This window comes from Haemorhous mexicanus, chromosome 6 (genome assembly GCF_027477595.1).
Source record: "Haemorhous mexicanus isolate bHaeMex1 chromosome 6, bHaeMex1.pri, whole genome shotgun sequence".
Classification (NCBI taxonomy): Eukaryota; Metazoa; Chordata; class Aves; order Passeriformes; family Fringillidae; genus Haemorhous; species Haemorhous mexicanus.
In genome coordinates, this window is record NC_082346.1 from 33710986 (window position 1) to 33725396 (window position 14411).

At 34.6% G+C, this 14411-nt stretch overlaps 1 protein-coding gene and 1 long non-coding RNA gene across 2 annotated transcripts in view; both read left to right on the forward strand.

Moving 5' to 3' along the window:
* AVEN (apoptosis and caspase activation inhibitor) overlaps nucleotides 1-14411 on the forward strand; it is an 83328-nt gene that overhangs the window by 60278 nt on the left and 8639 nt on the right. The window lies entirely within an intron of this gene.
* LOC132329092 (uncharacterized) lies at nucleotides 1814-8412 on the forward strand. Its single transcript, XR_009486958.1, has 3 exons — nucleotides 1814-2804; nucleotides 3255-3348; nucleotides 4411-8412. It is a non-coding gene; the product is annotated as an uncharacterized LOC132329092 (long non-coding RNA).

Here is a 14411-nt window from a genome sequence, read left to right on the forward strand (position 1 = left end):
TTTTATCTGCCTAAGAACACTATCTAAAGGTAATGGAGCTGAGGGGTGAAGATTGGTTAGAGAACAAATGTTTGGGAATTTATTTAGTTGGGGAAATGAAACTTCTGGACTGATTGAACAATGTTTTAGTTGAACATTTTTGTGCACTTCCAAATGCAACTGTCTTGGAGAACCATCTTACTCATTTTAAAATAAGATTTTTAAAAAATGTTTTGATATTGTTTCTTAATTGCAATTTCTTAACTGTCTCTGTTTTCACTTTCAACTACTGTGTTTATTTGGAATGTTATTATTTTCATTCCAGATTCTCTTTTGTGTTTCTGTTTTATGTGTGTTTGACTGTCAGGTACTACTTGTTTTTTAACCTTTATTGAAATTTCCATTATATTACTGCAGCTAGGTAGGTATTTCAAAAGAGACCAAAACATTGTTAGTAACAGTTTTCATTTTTATATTAATTTGAATCAAGTATTACAAAATATGCACTTGCAAAAATAGGCGGAACAAATTACAGAAATCTAATCAATAATTGATAGTTTTTCTCCTGTCCTTAATTTGTGACTTTTTGCTTTGTCAGTACTTCATAGATATTTTGTATTAGTTATATATTAATTTTTGGTTGTTAATAATATCTGCCAGTGAGTGTTGTAGGTTACAGCAGAAAAATGCACAGAAGAAATATGCTGCCAAGTAGAGTAATGAGCCCTTTTTGATGGTACATTTAGGTACAAAATATTTTAAGTGAAAAAGCAGAGGTAACAGCAATTTTTTTTTTCTTCAGGCTTAAAAAAATGTATTTACTTTTTGTGTTAGATTATTTTCAATATCCTATAATTAATAACTAGAATATCCTGTAAAGTTTTCTATTTATAAAGAAGACCTTTATAGCTGCTTAGAGGGTCTAATCTTAGGAACGAAGCTCTAATGGCCCACAGGGAGAAGAAATCAAGTGTCATCAACAAGGTTGGTTGTCATAATCTGAGACCAGGAAGTTCATATTTCTGTTCTCAAAATTAATCTATGACTGTCACTTCAGTGACAAAAGTACATGAACTAAATTCTCTGATCCCTCATCCATTTTTCATGTTCCTCTCCAAGGACTTAGTGCCCTGAGATCAAAACTCCATTTTAACAGATACACTACTTCTCTATGTTATGCCTAGGTTTTAAATGAAAATTACAGCTTATACTTAGATGTCATGTGCTTCAGGAATAGAAATAGGTGCTGTTAAAACTTAAGATTTCAATGAGTTCTATTTAACAATGTGAAGTTTTTTTTTCAATAACAGTCACTACTTTTGCTTTTTTCAGTAAAACACTAGGCACTAATATTGCATTCACTGACTGATAGAATGAAAAATACATTGAGAATTTTTACACAACGCATTGTTCTTTCTAATCCCGGGAATGTAAAACATCTATATATGTATCAGTCTTATTTGGGCTGATAATAGAACAAAGCATTAGCTACTTTTATTTAAGTCTTAAGAATTGATTTTTTTGCACAAAACATTGGTATTTCTTGCTCTCCTGTAACTACAAAGTGTTCAAGTACCTGTCTAGAGAAGCAATTTTAAAATTTATCAGTATACAATTATCTGATGAACCTTTAATACAGGAATATTCATTATCAGATTTTTGGGGCTGCATTTCTATGTGTTTAAAACCTACGAAGAGTCCTAGGAAGGTCAGCTGACTCAGTGTTCCCCAAGTCACACACTTTTGGACTGTAAGTTTGATCTTGACTGTAGCTGCTCTTCATAATCCTTTACTCATAAGAAAAGTGGCCTCTATTACTCATAGAGAACCCCAATGAAGATTAAAGAAGTAAACAGCCACAAAATGCACATAATATTTCCAGCTGTTCTTTCCCTAATCTCATGAATGTGCCTCATTGAAAAGTTATTCAAAGAGAAAATAAGCCCTTATCATTGCAGCCGGCATGGGATTTGTATCTTCTTATCTCAGATGAGGAGGCTGCTACTTCCTGCAGCCTCAAAAAAAGGAGGCGAATTCAACTGAGGGAATTGAATTATTTAATCTGCTGTGTTGTGTTGACATTGATCACTGTTTTATTTCCATTATCGGATTAAAAGCAATACAAGAGGTACCTACTTTTGTAAGTGCTGCTCTAGCCAACAAAAAGCTTTTGAGATCTTCACTTGGACTATGTTACAATACTTTAAGCAGCTGTACAGGGTGCTGCTTTTACCTTTCAGTGGCAGTGAGAACATTAAGGAAAACACTGTAGTGGCCCATGTGTGTTCTGCCAGGCTGTGCAGTTGTTCATATATGAAGATGTCAGGCTTATGAAAGACACTTCCTGTGAGCAAGCTCACAGACTGCTGAATGAAGTCATTAATCTGGTACAAGAATCTCAAAGGAAGCCTGAAAATACTATGCAGATAAAGAGGACTTCCTTTGTTTTTCCTTTGGGTAGCCTCTTGCGAAGACCTTTTGACTATGTCTGCCCTGTAAAATTTATGGCCACGGTTCTGGGCCCACAGAAGCATGAATAAATGCACTGTTGATGGATGCCAGACTGCACTGTGAAATTAAGTTTGCAGTTTCCAGTATGAACTTGGCCACCTTTAAGGGAATGTGACCTCTTACAGACATGTAGCACCTCATGCAATAGCTTTTTTCATTATTTATTTATAGATATGGAAGAAGCAAAATGAATCTACAGGCTGGATAAGTGCATTGTAGAGAAACTGTATAGAGGGCTTTTTTGAGAGAGCAACACTTTCCAGAATTTTGGAAGAGAAGCTTTATATGGAGTCACGTTTTTATGATCGAATCAGGTGATACATGCTTTTCTACCTTGAGCTATTACTGTCAAGTAAACTAAAATTACTTATAACTTACAGTTGGCCTAGCAATTTTGTCTTTCCTTGTTATTTGAAACCTGTACAATCTATCTACTTGATTCTCAGGACAAATCTGATAACAGAAGCTCAAGGAAACAATTTGGTATACTATAACCACTAAAATCTTACTCAATCTGAGTGAGAAACATTTTATTACACCTACTTAATTCAACTTCTCTAATTGTAGAAGAATCATGCAAGACACATTTGGATTAAAAGATTTAAATAATAATGTAATCAGGGTCACATTTCTCTTTGTACTTAACATTATCAAATACATTGGATTATGCTTTCTCTATGTAGTCAGTGAACTAGCATGAGTGTACCTAGCATGTATGAATAGTTCTCTCCAGCTGACATTCACATTTTCATGTTCATTTACAGCAGTATTGTACAGATATAACATTTTTCATTATACCAAAGTGATGGGAGTCAAGTCATGAAACTTGTTCTTTCCTAAAGACATCTCATTCATCTGGTAAGCGTGTTCACTTCTATATCTTTTCATCAAAGATACTTCCCTTATATCACTGAAGCAAAAAAGTCTTTCTTAAATGCACAATTACTGAACTTGGCAATACTGAATTCAATTGCTGGTACTAATTGACCTATTACGCTGTACTTTAGTTTTCCATATATTGTGATAATTATCCATGTACTGTGATAATTAAAAATAGATTTTCCATTATTATTCAGAACAAAAAATTCAGAGCAGGTTCCTTGATTAATGGTTTTGGGGTGTTGTAAGCAACCACCATCTCCAACAGCTCCTGAGAATTCCTTCTGCTCAGCCCAGAGGCCCTGGGGTCTCTCCAGCTCAGGCCGAAGGACGTGGCTGTTGTTTTCCCATTTGCAGGTTCAACCAATAGTGAGGATATGTCTGACTTTACACTAGTCTGGTGATTTCTATCTTTTTTTTATTATCCTACTTAGAAAGTCTGTCACTGAACACAGACATGATAAACACAAAGATTGCTCATGAATTCAGTAGGTGGTATTTTCCAAAGTTTCCTGGTATGCATTTTGACAATCATAGAAAGAGAGCTTGTTTCTAAGATGATCAATTGCCAAACATTTTTTTACTCCTCTGAACTTAATAAATTCAAGTGAGGATGATAATTTTTTTCAAAAGTATGTTTTAAATTAGAGTAATTTTCAGCCTGTATTGTCTTTATTTTTATAGAAACAGAGAGATGCATGGCTTTTCAGTAGTTAAGGGTGTTTTTTGGTATGTTTGCTTTTCTTTACCCTTTTTTTTTAGCTGCAGTACTGGTAAATTACTAATTGTGGCTGTTGTGTTACTACACAGTGTAATAAAAAAAATAATTCTAAAAGCACAACAATCTATTGATCACTAAGTACAATAGTATGACAACCCATTGTACTGTACTTCCTCTTGATATTAGTCCAGAATATTTCCCCACCACGACCTTTGAGGGCATAGGAGGAGTTAAGTTTTAGTTTCAAATCCAACTAGAAGTATGTGACCTTTCCAAATTCTGTTTTTTCTCTTATCCCTCCAATGGTTGCTAATTCTTAGTTCTGAGTCATCCATCAAAACCAGCCTTGCAGTATGTCTAGTTTCTTCAGTGACTCATCATGGATTCAATGTAAGGTAAGGAAGCTGCAGCCAGCAGGTTAGGACAGCTCACCCCTCAAAACCAAAGATGAATAAAATGCAAATGAGCTTTGACAATTCAAGTATATTTTAAATTGGATTTTCAGAGAACCCTTGAAATCCCCATATGTAATATAAAATTTAATTACTGCAGTAGGTAAACTGACCTGAATGGACTTTAGTTTTTTTACTTGGAGATCTTTGGTCGATTTTTTTTTTTTTCTCCATGTGATGAGGAAACCAGTGGTGACACTACACAGTCTCATGTTGCTTTCATCATCTTTTTCAGAGAGGTAGTCCATAGGACCCATGGCTGAAAATCCTGAATACAAAGTTCTCTGAGTAAAGAAATTAGGAATGGATAAAATCATGTTTAGTTGAATTTAAACTCAGCCTTGAAATTTCTTTTTTGTTTTCTTAAGCTTAAGTTTCCCTTTTTATATGTTTCGTTTGATTGGCATATTATTCTAGTCTTTGTGTTGTCACTTTTTTGTTAATGAATTGAACTTCTGCTCTATTCTGAGTATTTTCTACTCAGTGTGACAAAGTACTCTCCCCTGAGAGGGCTCAGATACCTTACTGCAGTTTCCTGTTGTATTCTCAAACTTAAGAATCTGTAGAAGTTTGTGTAGGAAAGACTAATTTCACTGTCACTTCTGTGTCTTTGTAAACACATATAAAAATATATTGTGAAAGGAAAATAGACATCAGAGAACTGCTTCTCCTATAAATCTCTTAATGGTATTACTGGGCAATTATTTTGTACCTCTGAGTAATTTGAATCACGTCCCTTGAAAATTGAAAGGTACTCAATGGGAATGCAATACTCCAGAAGATTTTGTGGTTTGAAGTTTATTTATTTATTATGGTGATCAATTTATTTATTCACTTCTGAAAGAATTAAAAGCCTAGCTTTGCTGTTTAAATTCAATTTTGAAAAAATTGGAACCATTAGTAGAACACCTGCATTTTGTATTTGCACTTAGCAAAGGCAAGATGTGTGATGTGAAAAAGGCAAGCAAAAATTAGTTCCTCCCTTTGAGAGCAGTGGGTTGTTGTAAAGCACAGCTGTTTCAAAATTGAGCTCCATTGGTTTATTTTTTAGACTCTGAGTGGTTAATTAACTGGGCTGTCGTTCATTCAAACCTTCTATCTTTCTTTTCTTCTGCAGTAGCCAAAACCTTTAAGTGATTTTGAAATGATAACTGAAGTATCAAGCATCAGCAGGAGCATGTGTTTTTGGTGGTAGCAGGACTGGTGTTTGATCTTAGCATTTGTATGATCTAAAATCCAGAAGTGCTTTAAAAAGAACTGTTTAAGCCTGTAAACAGCTGTATTTGACAAATACAAGAACTGACACTGTAGTGCCAGATAGATTTCTTGGTTACAATGGAGAAAGGTATTTTCCCTTCCATCCTTTCCCAGTACATTCCTTCACAGCTAAGAAAATTGTTCCTGTTTTTGGGCTGACCTTCAGAAGTGCTAACTGAAGCCTGTGGAAAAAACTTCCTCTGGACTGTCTAAAGAGAGATGAAGGCTCTACATCTTAGGCTGCGAGTAGAGGCCTAAGTGACCTTGTTGTCATCCTAAAACATTTATTGATTCTGATTCTTTTCCAGACTCCAAAGCTTAAAAGCAAAATGAACAAAGGTATTTTACAAATGGTAATTTTAAAGGTGCTGACCAAAAGCATAAGAGGTATTAAAATCCTGAATGTATGCTTAGAGAAAAGGTCTTTTTTTTTTTTCATCTGTGGAAAAACACACGGGTAGGAGCAGTATCTTGGTGGATGCTTTTTCTTATTCTGTGGACACTAATTTTTTTTTTCTTTTTGCTTTTGTATCATTAAGATTTGTAGCTGCTAAATTTCTTCTTATTCTAAGAACTTTTCATTGTCTGCTAATCCTTGCTCTCAGATTGCTAACTGAGCAAAATTAATGTGCCCAGTAGGGCAAGGCTGACTGAAGAATTTAAAAAAGTGGGGGGGAGGAGGAAGAAAAAAAAAAGAAAACAAAAGAAAAAAGGGAAGCATTTTGAAACTCCTGTAAACAAAATAAAAAAATGTTGTAACCTTTTGTTTTGAAGTACATATTCAGAATTAAATCAAACACTGAGAATAATGTGTGATAAATGTCATGCATATTTCTGAGCACAGTGAACTAGCAATGCAATTTGAAAAGGCAGAGCAGAGAATAAAGAGTATTTTCTGCATGATTCACAGATCAGTTCCTGCTAAAGTAAAAACTTCATTGATTAGCACCTGCTTATTATGTTTCAAGTAGACTAGAGGGACTTAAAATACCACAGTCATGATCAGAAACCTGGAAGAATAGATTTAAACAAGGTTAAAGGAGAAAAGAAACCCCATAAACAGGGCTGGAACAGAACAGAGTAGTGAATGAATGAATAGGTGGGGGAGGCCTTAGCATGACAATAAAATAAATCATGATGTAATGTCCTTGGGGGCCAAAGTTGTGCAAGCCATTTTTTTTAATTCTAAAGAACTAGATCATAGAAAAAACACCAAAAATAAAAACAGCAGAAAGCAAATATGTCTAGCTGGGATACAGATGATTTTCGGTTCAGCCAACATTACCAGATATGTCACAGTCTTCAGGATCTTAAAACTTGAATTTTGATATTGCTATGATGCTATTTAATAGTATGTCAATAGTGTGATGGAAAATAAAATCTTCAAATTAATATTTCAAAATCAACGTTAAAATCCACATTTAATTTTTCTGCTCTTTGAATACAGAAGATCATTAAATAAAAATCAATACTTTTGCATTTTTCAGACTGGCAAAACACTGTGTGTCACTGGTAAATACATAGCCCAGATGGTATTTGTCATCCAGAAAACTGTAATTCTCCGTTCTGCACCAGCAATTCTTGTTTCTTAATTTGTGGGAGAGCTGAAGGTCTTGTCACTTCCATACAAGGAGAACTTGCATAAGAGGGCTACAGGATTTGTTGCTAAGGGGCATTGTAAGTTATAGAATGTAGAATGTTCAAGACAAAAGCACAAGAGGTTAGCATTGGAAGTACTGGTGGTTTCAGTTGAGTTAACCCAATCTTTATTTACTTATGATAAATTTGTTAGAAAATCCCTGAAGGTATCTAATACAAAAGATGAGCAGAAGCTTGTATGTGGCTACAATTTCCTTTTAACATGGCACAAAGAATTGTAGATAGTAAGTAATTTTTTTTTTTAATTTTCACTTTGCAGAACTTTTAATTTCTTTTAATATGGGTTTTGAAACTTTGCATTGATAATTTCTTTGTAGCAATGGGAAAACTCCACTGTAGGTAATCATAAAAAGCACAGTGTTGTAAATTTTGGACCAAGAATGTATTGGCTTTCTAAGTCTTTGATAAGGCAAATCTAGTATGCTCTTTGCTTGTATTTTTCACCACAAGTGAAGATTTCCCAATCTGCTGTTAATTTTAATTTGGTGTTCAGAATTCTCTGATAAGTCAATCCACTGCTGTCTTTGGAGGGATATAACTTGCACACACAATGAAATAAATGCTTTCCAGGCTCTTGCATGCTGATAGAACTGGAGCTTTACGATCTTTGCTATTTGCTAATTGTAATCCTTGTAATTTTATTAACATTTCAGAAGAAAATCCTCCTGTTTTATGAAGCTACTTTTCTTGTTTCATTAAAAAAAAATCTGGCAAGCTCATGTTAGAACTATGACTTCTCATATCTTGCAGAACCCCCCATAAACGCAAGAAAGCCAAGCCTCATACTCACTGTATCAAACTGCTTAAATATTTTTAGGCCTGCACATTTGTGTATAATTTATGAATACTTATGAAAGATAGTCCCATAGACAGAGCATAATGTACCACCTACATGAATAGTGAATTGTGCTTTAGGGAATGATAGTACTAATTTGGATGTGATGATATTAAAAATAGTCAGAACAGCATCATAAAGAATATTTATTAATCATACTATTATATTCTTTGTTGTAAATGTTCTGTCAAAGAATAAGGAGTCAAACTGTAGCACTAAGAAGAATCTAGATTTTTTTTCTGTTTTGAAATTTTAATAATGTGAGGGGTGTCAAATTACATGTGTACTTACCATTCAGCATTAAGAATGGCTTTAAATGCTTAAACTGGAAGTTTGAATGTTCAACTGTCAAATGTATTGTAAACCTCTATGATTTGTCTGCTATAAAATTGGAGGGAAGAGAGATAGCAAAAGAGAAGTTTTCCAGTGTTTGTGTGGCATGTAAGGACTGCAGATAGGAGATTTTTTTTTTCTCTAACTGTGTCAATTAGTGGTTATTATTGCAATTAAAAACTAGCAAGCTGTTTAAAATAAAGTATTTATTAAGTTTGCTCATTTGTTTTCGCTGAGATTACTGTCATGGGATTTTGGGCATTCTTTTTTGAAAAATGGATTTTTTGTGGGTGGAGATACAATGTGAAATAAAGGGGACTTATTTTATATGTTCCTGCCTTTTCTGGACCAGTAAGCTGTGTAATGAATTTCAAAGTTTTTAGACCAAATATTCTGACAGCCTGCTTACAGAAAACAGTAGTAATCCTAGTGTAAATTTGTGCTATGCAACTAATCTTAGCTACCTAAGAGCAGTTAATATCTAACTCCATGACAGTTAGGTATGAAGTTCTCTTAGATGGAAAAGTGCAAGAATAAATCTGGTCCAATGGTGTTCTCACCTCCTGGATATGATACAGCAATGTGTTTGTGGGCACTGTTCACACAGGAGGTATGATGAAGAATAATCCTAATGAAGAATAACTGGGAAGAACTTTTCTTAAATAGGGCAAGGTAAAGAACCTAGTCCAGTGAGTGCCAGCCTGCAACACAGCAAAAGCTGTTGACATGCAGTTTCTGTTATTCTTTCTTGTATCTAGCCTGACATGAGGTATCTAAATAACAGTAGTAGTTTTATTGTGGTTTTGAAACACATATTTTACTTAAATTTTGGATTTGAAAACACTGCAAAAATTGGTCTTCTTGTGTAATTTAGAAATAATTCAAACCTCTCTAAGGGAAGGGTAGAAGTTTTGCTGCCCATTATGGGATATATTTTTAAGCTACTCAAAATATCAAATCTTAGCAGGATAGGCGGATGAATTATTTGCAAGCTGTACAGTCTAAAGTATCAATGAAGGGTGCAGTTTCAGCTTTAACCTCACTTCAGTATAAAACTAAACTGTTCATCCAAGCCCTCATTTTGCTTTTAAAGCGGTTGTGTGAGGTACTGTCTCAAGGCAGTAATTTTGCTTACTAGAATGCATAGGAGTGAATCCCTCTCTGTTCTTCTTATCCTTCAGTGCCCATTCTCTGTGGCTGCAATACTTTGGTTCCTGTAAGTAGGCAGGGCAAGCCAGGGATCTTTTGGGATGGCTGTCGTTCATTCTGATTGAATGTTGTTCCTCTTGGATTTTTTTTCTTTTCATGAGTCTCTCCTCACAAGCCAGAATATAAGAGCACCTTGTGCCAGCAAATGCAAATGGATTCCTCTTTTGAGTTCTGCAGTTTGACGTTATGCAAATCTTTCTTTGTGGGTGGGAACCTTGCCATTTCTTCTTTTCTTCCAGTGTTGAATTTCAGCTTTACATCCTGATATGGACATGTGCTGGACTGACATTAGTTGCTTATATGAGGTTGGAGAAGGCAGTGTCTTCCCAAAGGGCCAGATCATTAGTTCCCTTAAGCTGTCAGTCTGTGCAGATCACAAACTCTTCTGTTAAGCTACTTTTTCCTCTGTCGGATCTAGTCTTATCAAAATATATGAGTTCTCTCCCTTTTACCCAAAGGAGTTTCTGTCCCTACCCCTAGGAATACTCACAAATTTCAATGATCTTGTGTATTTGTGCAGTAATTAAACTTCATTTTTATTATTAAGTTATGCAGCAATCTTTGTCTTTTTTTCCCAGCCTACTTGAATGATACTGCTCAAAAGCCAGTATGCTCTGTGGATTTATATACTTTGTCTAATATTGCAAGTTGGCTGCAGTGACATTTAAAAATCACTAAGTATGTTATAAATTAGTGGCTTGAAAAATATGACACTAGAAAATGTCATAAAGCATCAGGAAGAAGGTAAATATTTAAGGTGACTAACTTAAAATTAATGAAAAGTTTAAGCTTACCAATGGGGAAATCAGTAGCTTTAACCTTAAATATAATTTTATTGTTTATTCAGTAAAAAAAGTGAATACTGGAGGAGATGGGATTGGTGCTTATGAATAACCAGGCTACTGTAGTTGTGAGAAATTTTGAATATATTTTTTTGTTCAATGAATTTTAGTTTAATATTTTGCATTTTTGCAGCATTCCAAAAGCTATAGTAGTTACGTATGAAAAATAGTGATAAATTTAATGAAATGTGGAAAAAATAAAAAAAGGGAAATTTTCATTGGCTTTAAAGAACATAGCTACAGACTAAAAATAAATTTATGAATTGCTACTTTTCCTCCATTTTTTTTTTCAGAAAAATAGCCAGTTAGGAGACAAGTAAAGCTCTAAGGGTGAAACCCTAGCTGTTTGCTTTGGTTTAGGACTGGTTCTACTGAAGCAGACCCAAGGTCCATCTGGAGACACCTGAGCTAAGGCACCTGAATGTACTATATTATAAGCTACTTTCCCACATACTTTCTTGACCTGCAATAGTTTATGTCTAAGGGACACATCTGAGCCAGATGTGCAATTCTTGTGTTTGGAAATAGTTATACTCTATCCCTCCTTGCATGTTGTGCTGTCTGCACTATCTGGTGGTGTGGAGTCCCACAACCCAGCTTCAGGTTATAAAGAGTTATCTGTTTTGCATCTGTTACCTGCTGGGTTCGTTTGCTGCCTCTAGGTGAGAAGAGACAGTGAGCAGTTAGTCCCCATCTGCCCTTTTTATGCCTTTCCTGGTTTTAGATCTCTTTCATGTTCCCTTGGTTCCCCTTCTTTGGCTTAAGGTACTAAATTGCTTCTGATCCAGAATCTGTTCAATGCCAATTCTAATGTTGTCACATTTTTTGACACTGGGCTTGGGAAAACAAGACTCTGCACAGTATTTGAGGTAATAAGTGATAGAGGTGTAATGATGTTCTGTGTGCTGTTCACTCCTGCCTTTTTTAGAATTACACAGTTTGCTGCTTTGCACACTATGTAGCACTGATTTTGATTTGGAATGGTGTTGGTTAGCTCTAAGCTTTCTTTGAGAATTACTGCCTGTTGCATTTTCAGTATTGAGCTTCATTTGCCATTTTAAAATCTATTTTCTCAGTCTTATGGAATTCTTATGTCATTCTTCACAGCTTGCCTCCATCTGCACTAACATATGGTATCATCAGCAAATTTTGTGACTTCATTTTCTCCTCTTCTCTTCTGTTTTGAGGGACGAGATTAAACAGCTAGAACCCCAGAGAATCACACAGGTTGTTTCTTTTGATGTGAAAACTTGCAATTTACTCTTTTCTTTCTACTTTAAGATAATTAGTTATTCATACAAAGCCTCCTCTTCTTTTTGCTGCTCTGAAGGCTTGGGTAGGAAAGGGAGTGGGATGTCAGTGAGAGCTTTTGGAAGTGCATGTAAATTATATGAACTAGATCCTGCTTATGTGCATATTATTTTGTTTCTTTCAAGAAGTTGTCTTAGATCATGCAGATCCTGACTCTTGTTAGCCTCTGCTTTAGTTTTTACTAAGAAGATTTGTTTCCTGGGGGATTTTTTTGTGTGTGGTTTCAGAATTTTTTCTTTTTGAATCATTGTGTATTTTGGTATTTGTTGGCTTCTCATTGGAAAAAAAAATCTTTGATTTCAATAGGCTGCAGTTCCTTTATGTGTTAAATTAGTTCTGTTCTTCCTGAATAGACACTCTTTGTTCCAGAACCAGCACTGATTTCAACAGATCCTTCTTCTCACTCCTTTCTCTGTGACACATTTTAAATTTTGAAGACATCATTTAGCCTCGGTCAGATAATCCTGCTGTTTGGTTAGATGTTTTTATTTTAAAATGTGACTAGTACTCTTGCATAGTTATGCCAAGGAAATAAAGTAGAATATTATTCTTTTTTAATCTGGTTACAAATATCCTGTATAGTTTGCAGTGCAGACTCCAAACATCCTTGCTATCAGTATGCTATGGAGATAAACTGAAAGAGTTGGGGGATTTCAGCCTGAGGAAGAGAAGACTCTGGGGAAACCTTATAGCACCTTTCAGTAGCCAAAGGGGGCTAAAAGAGAGATTATGATTAAAAAGTGGATTTAGAGTATAATATTTGCACTTGCAGCACTTCTTTACAGCCATGGCAATCTTAGAAGGATCATGTTAATTCCTTGCTATTCTCATCCTCCAATTTAGTCTCTAAGACTACAGAGTATTTTTCCTCTGTCTTCAGTAATGTTTTATGTGATTGAGAGGAGTTTTAAATTAACAAAATCATTCACTGATAGAATTTTCTCTGCTAAAAACTGGTTTTCTTCCCTTTTTTCCTATTCTTAGTCTTTAAATTTCACAAATGAGAAAATATTTTAGATTACAGGTAGGATGTGTTTTGATTCTGCTATTCAATGAATACTTGTAGGAAAAGATAATTGGGATAATGAAAAACTGAAAGATACCTTTTATTTAAATAAATTGATTTAGCTGTATGATATATTTAAGTGGTAGGAAAGCATGGTTTGTTTAGTTCTGCCATTTTCATAATAATTTCACATTTTAAACAATAAACAGTATTGTTTAATATGTGCTTATCATGGCTGTTACCAAAGACCATGTGTAAGGTTTACTTGAATGCATTATTTTCAGCTACTCTGTATTTGAAGGCCAAATTATATTTTCAGGTAACATAAAAATTATTCTCAAGAAAAAAAATATTTTTTTATGTTGAAAGTAATTCAAGAGTTATTGCAAGTGGTTTGATTACTATTCATGGAATAAAAAGAGGTTATTTTCAGGGTAAAGGAACTTGTGAAAAGGTAATTGGTTATACTAACATTCTCATTGACATAATTTGCATTAAATATGCTACTGTGAATTGTAGTTATGCTTTTCCATTTGAAAGGCATGCTTTGTTAGCCTACTTAAAGAGTCTAATTAAACAGCAGTTTAAGTCATACTCTAATTCAGTAATACAATATCAAACTGAGGATCCGTGATTACCAACTTTGTGAGTGTGGACAGTCATAAACCAGTTCTCGACCCCAGTGGATTTTCCTGATGAAGTAGTTTGATTTAGCTAGTTTGCATCTGGTCATTCTCAGATACTGAAAGCATTTGACTAATCCTTTAGATTAATTTTGCTAGTTTATAAGAGCAGAAAAACCTGTTTCCTCCTTAATGCGGTGTGAGCAATAACTAGAGCAGTCTTGGGAATATTGGAAGAAAGTACCTGTGCATTTGTTCTAGTAGTAGGAAGACTTTGAGCACCATTTTGCTTTTGGCAGGACTTCTTTGCAAGTCTAACTAAATAGAGCCTTTAAAATAAAAGTTTTTAAAACATTAATTTGCACATTTTCATACCCCTTTTTAAATCAGGAGACTAATATTTTTATTTCTTTGGTTTTGAGAATTAGTTATTATGTATTAACAGTACTCTAGATATTTTGAAACAGAGGCATTTATTTCCTCTTGTGCAATGAAGGGGGAGGTGCTTTTGTCAGTAGTGAGACAGCTGTGAGTGCTCAAGTTAAGTGTTTGCATGTGCAGATAGGTGCATAAAGATATGGGGTCCTATTTTTCCACACTGCTGAGCATCCCTAGAAAAAGCATGGAATCCGGTGTTTTTATTTTATGAATTGAACATTTGTAAAATTAGCCACCTTATTAGATATCTAATTGTTAATTTCAGTGCTTATTTTTAATTATTGGCACTTGTACTGTTTGATAGTGGCTGTTTTCAAAATAGTAATCTCTGGAGAATCTGAATGTAAACCAAAACA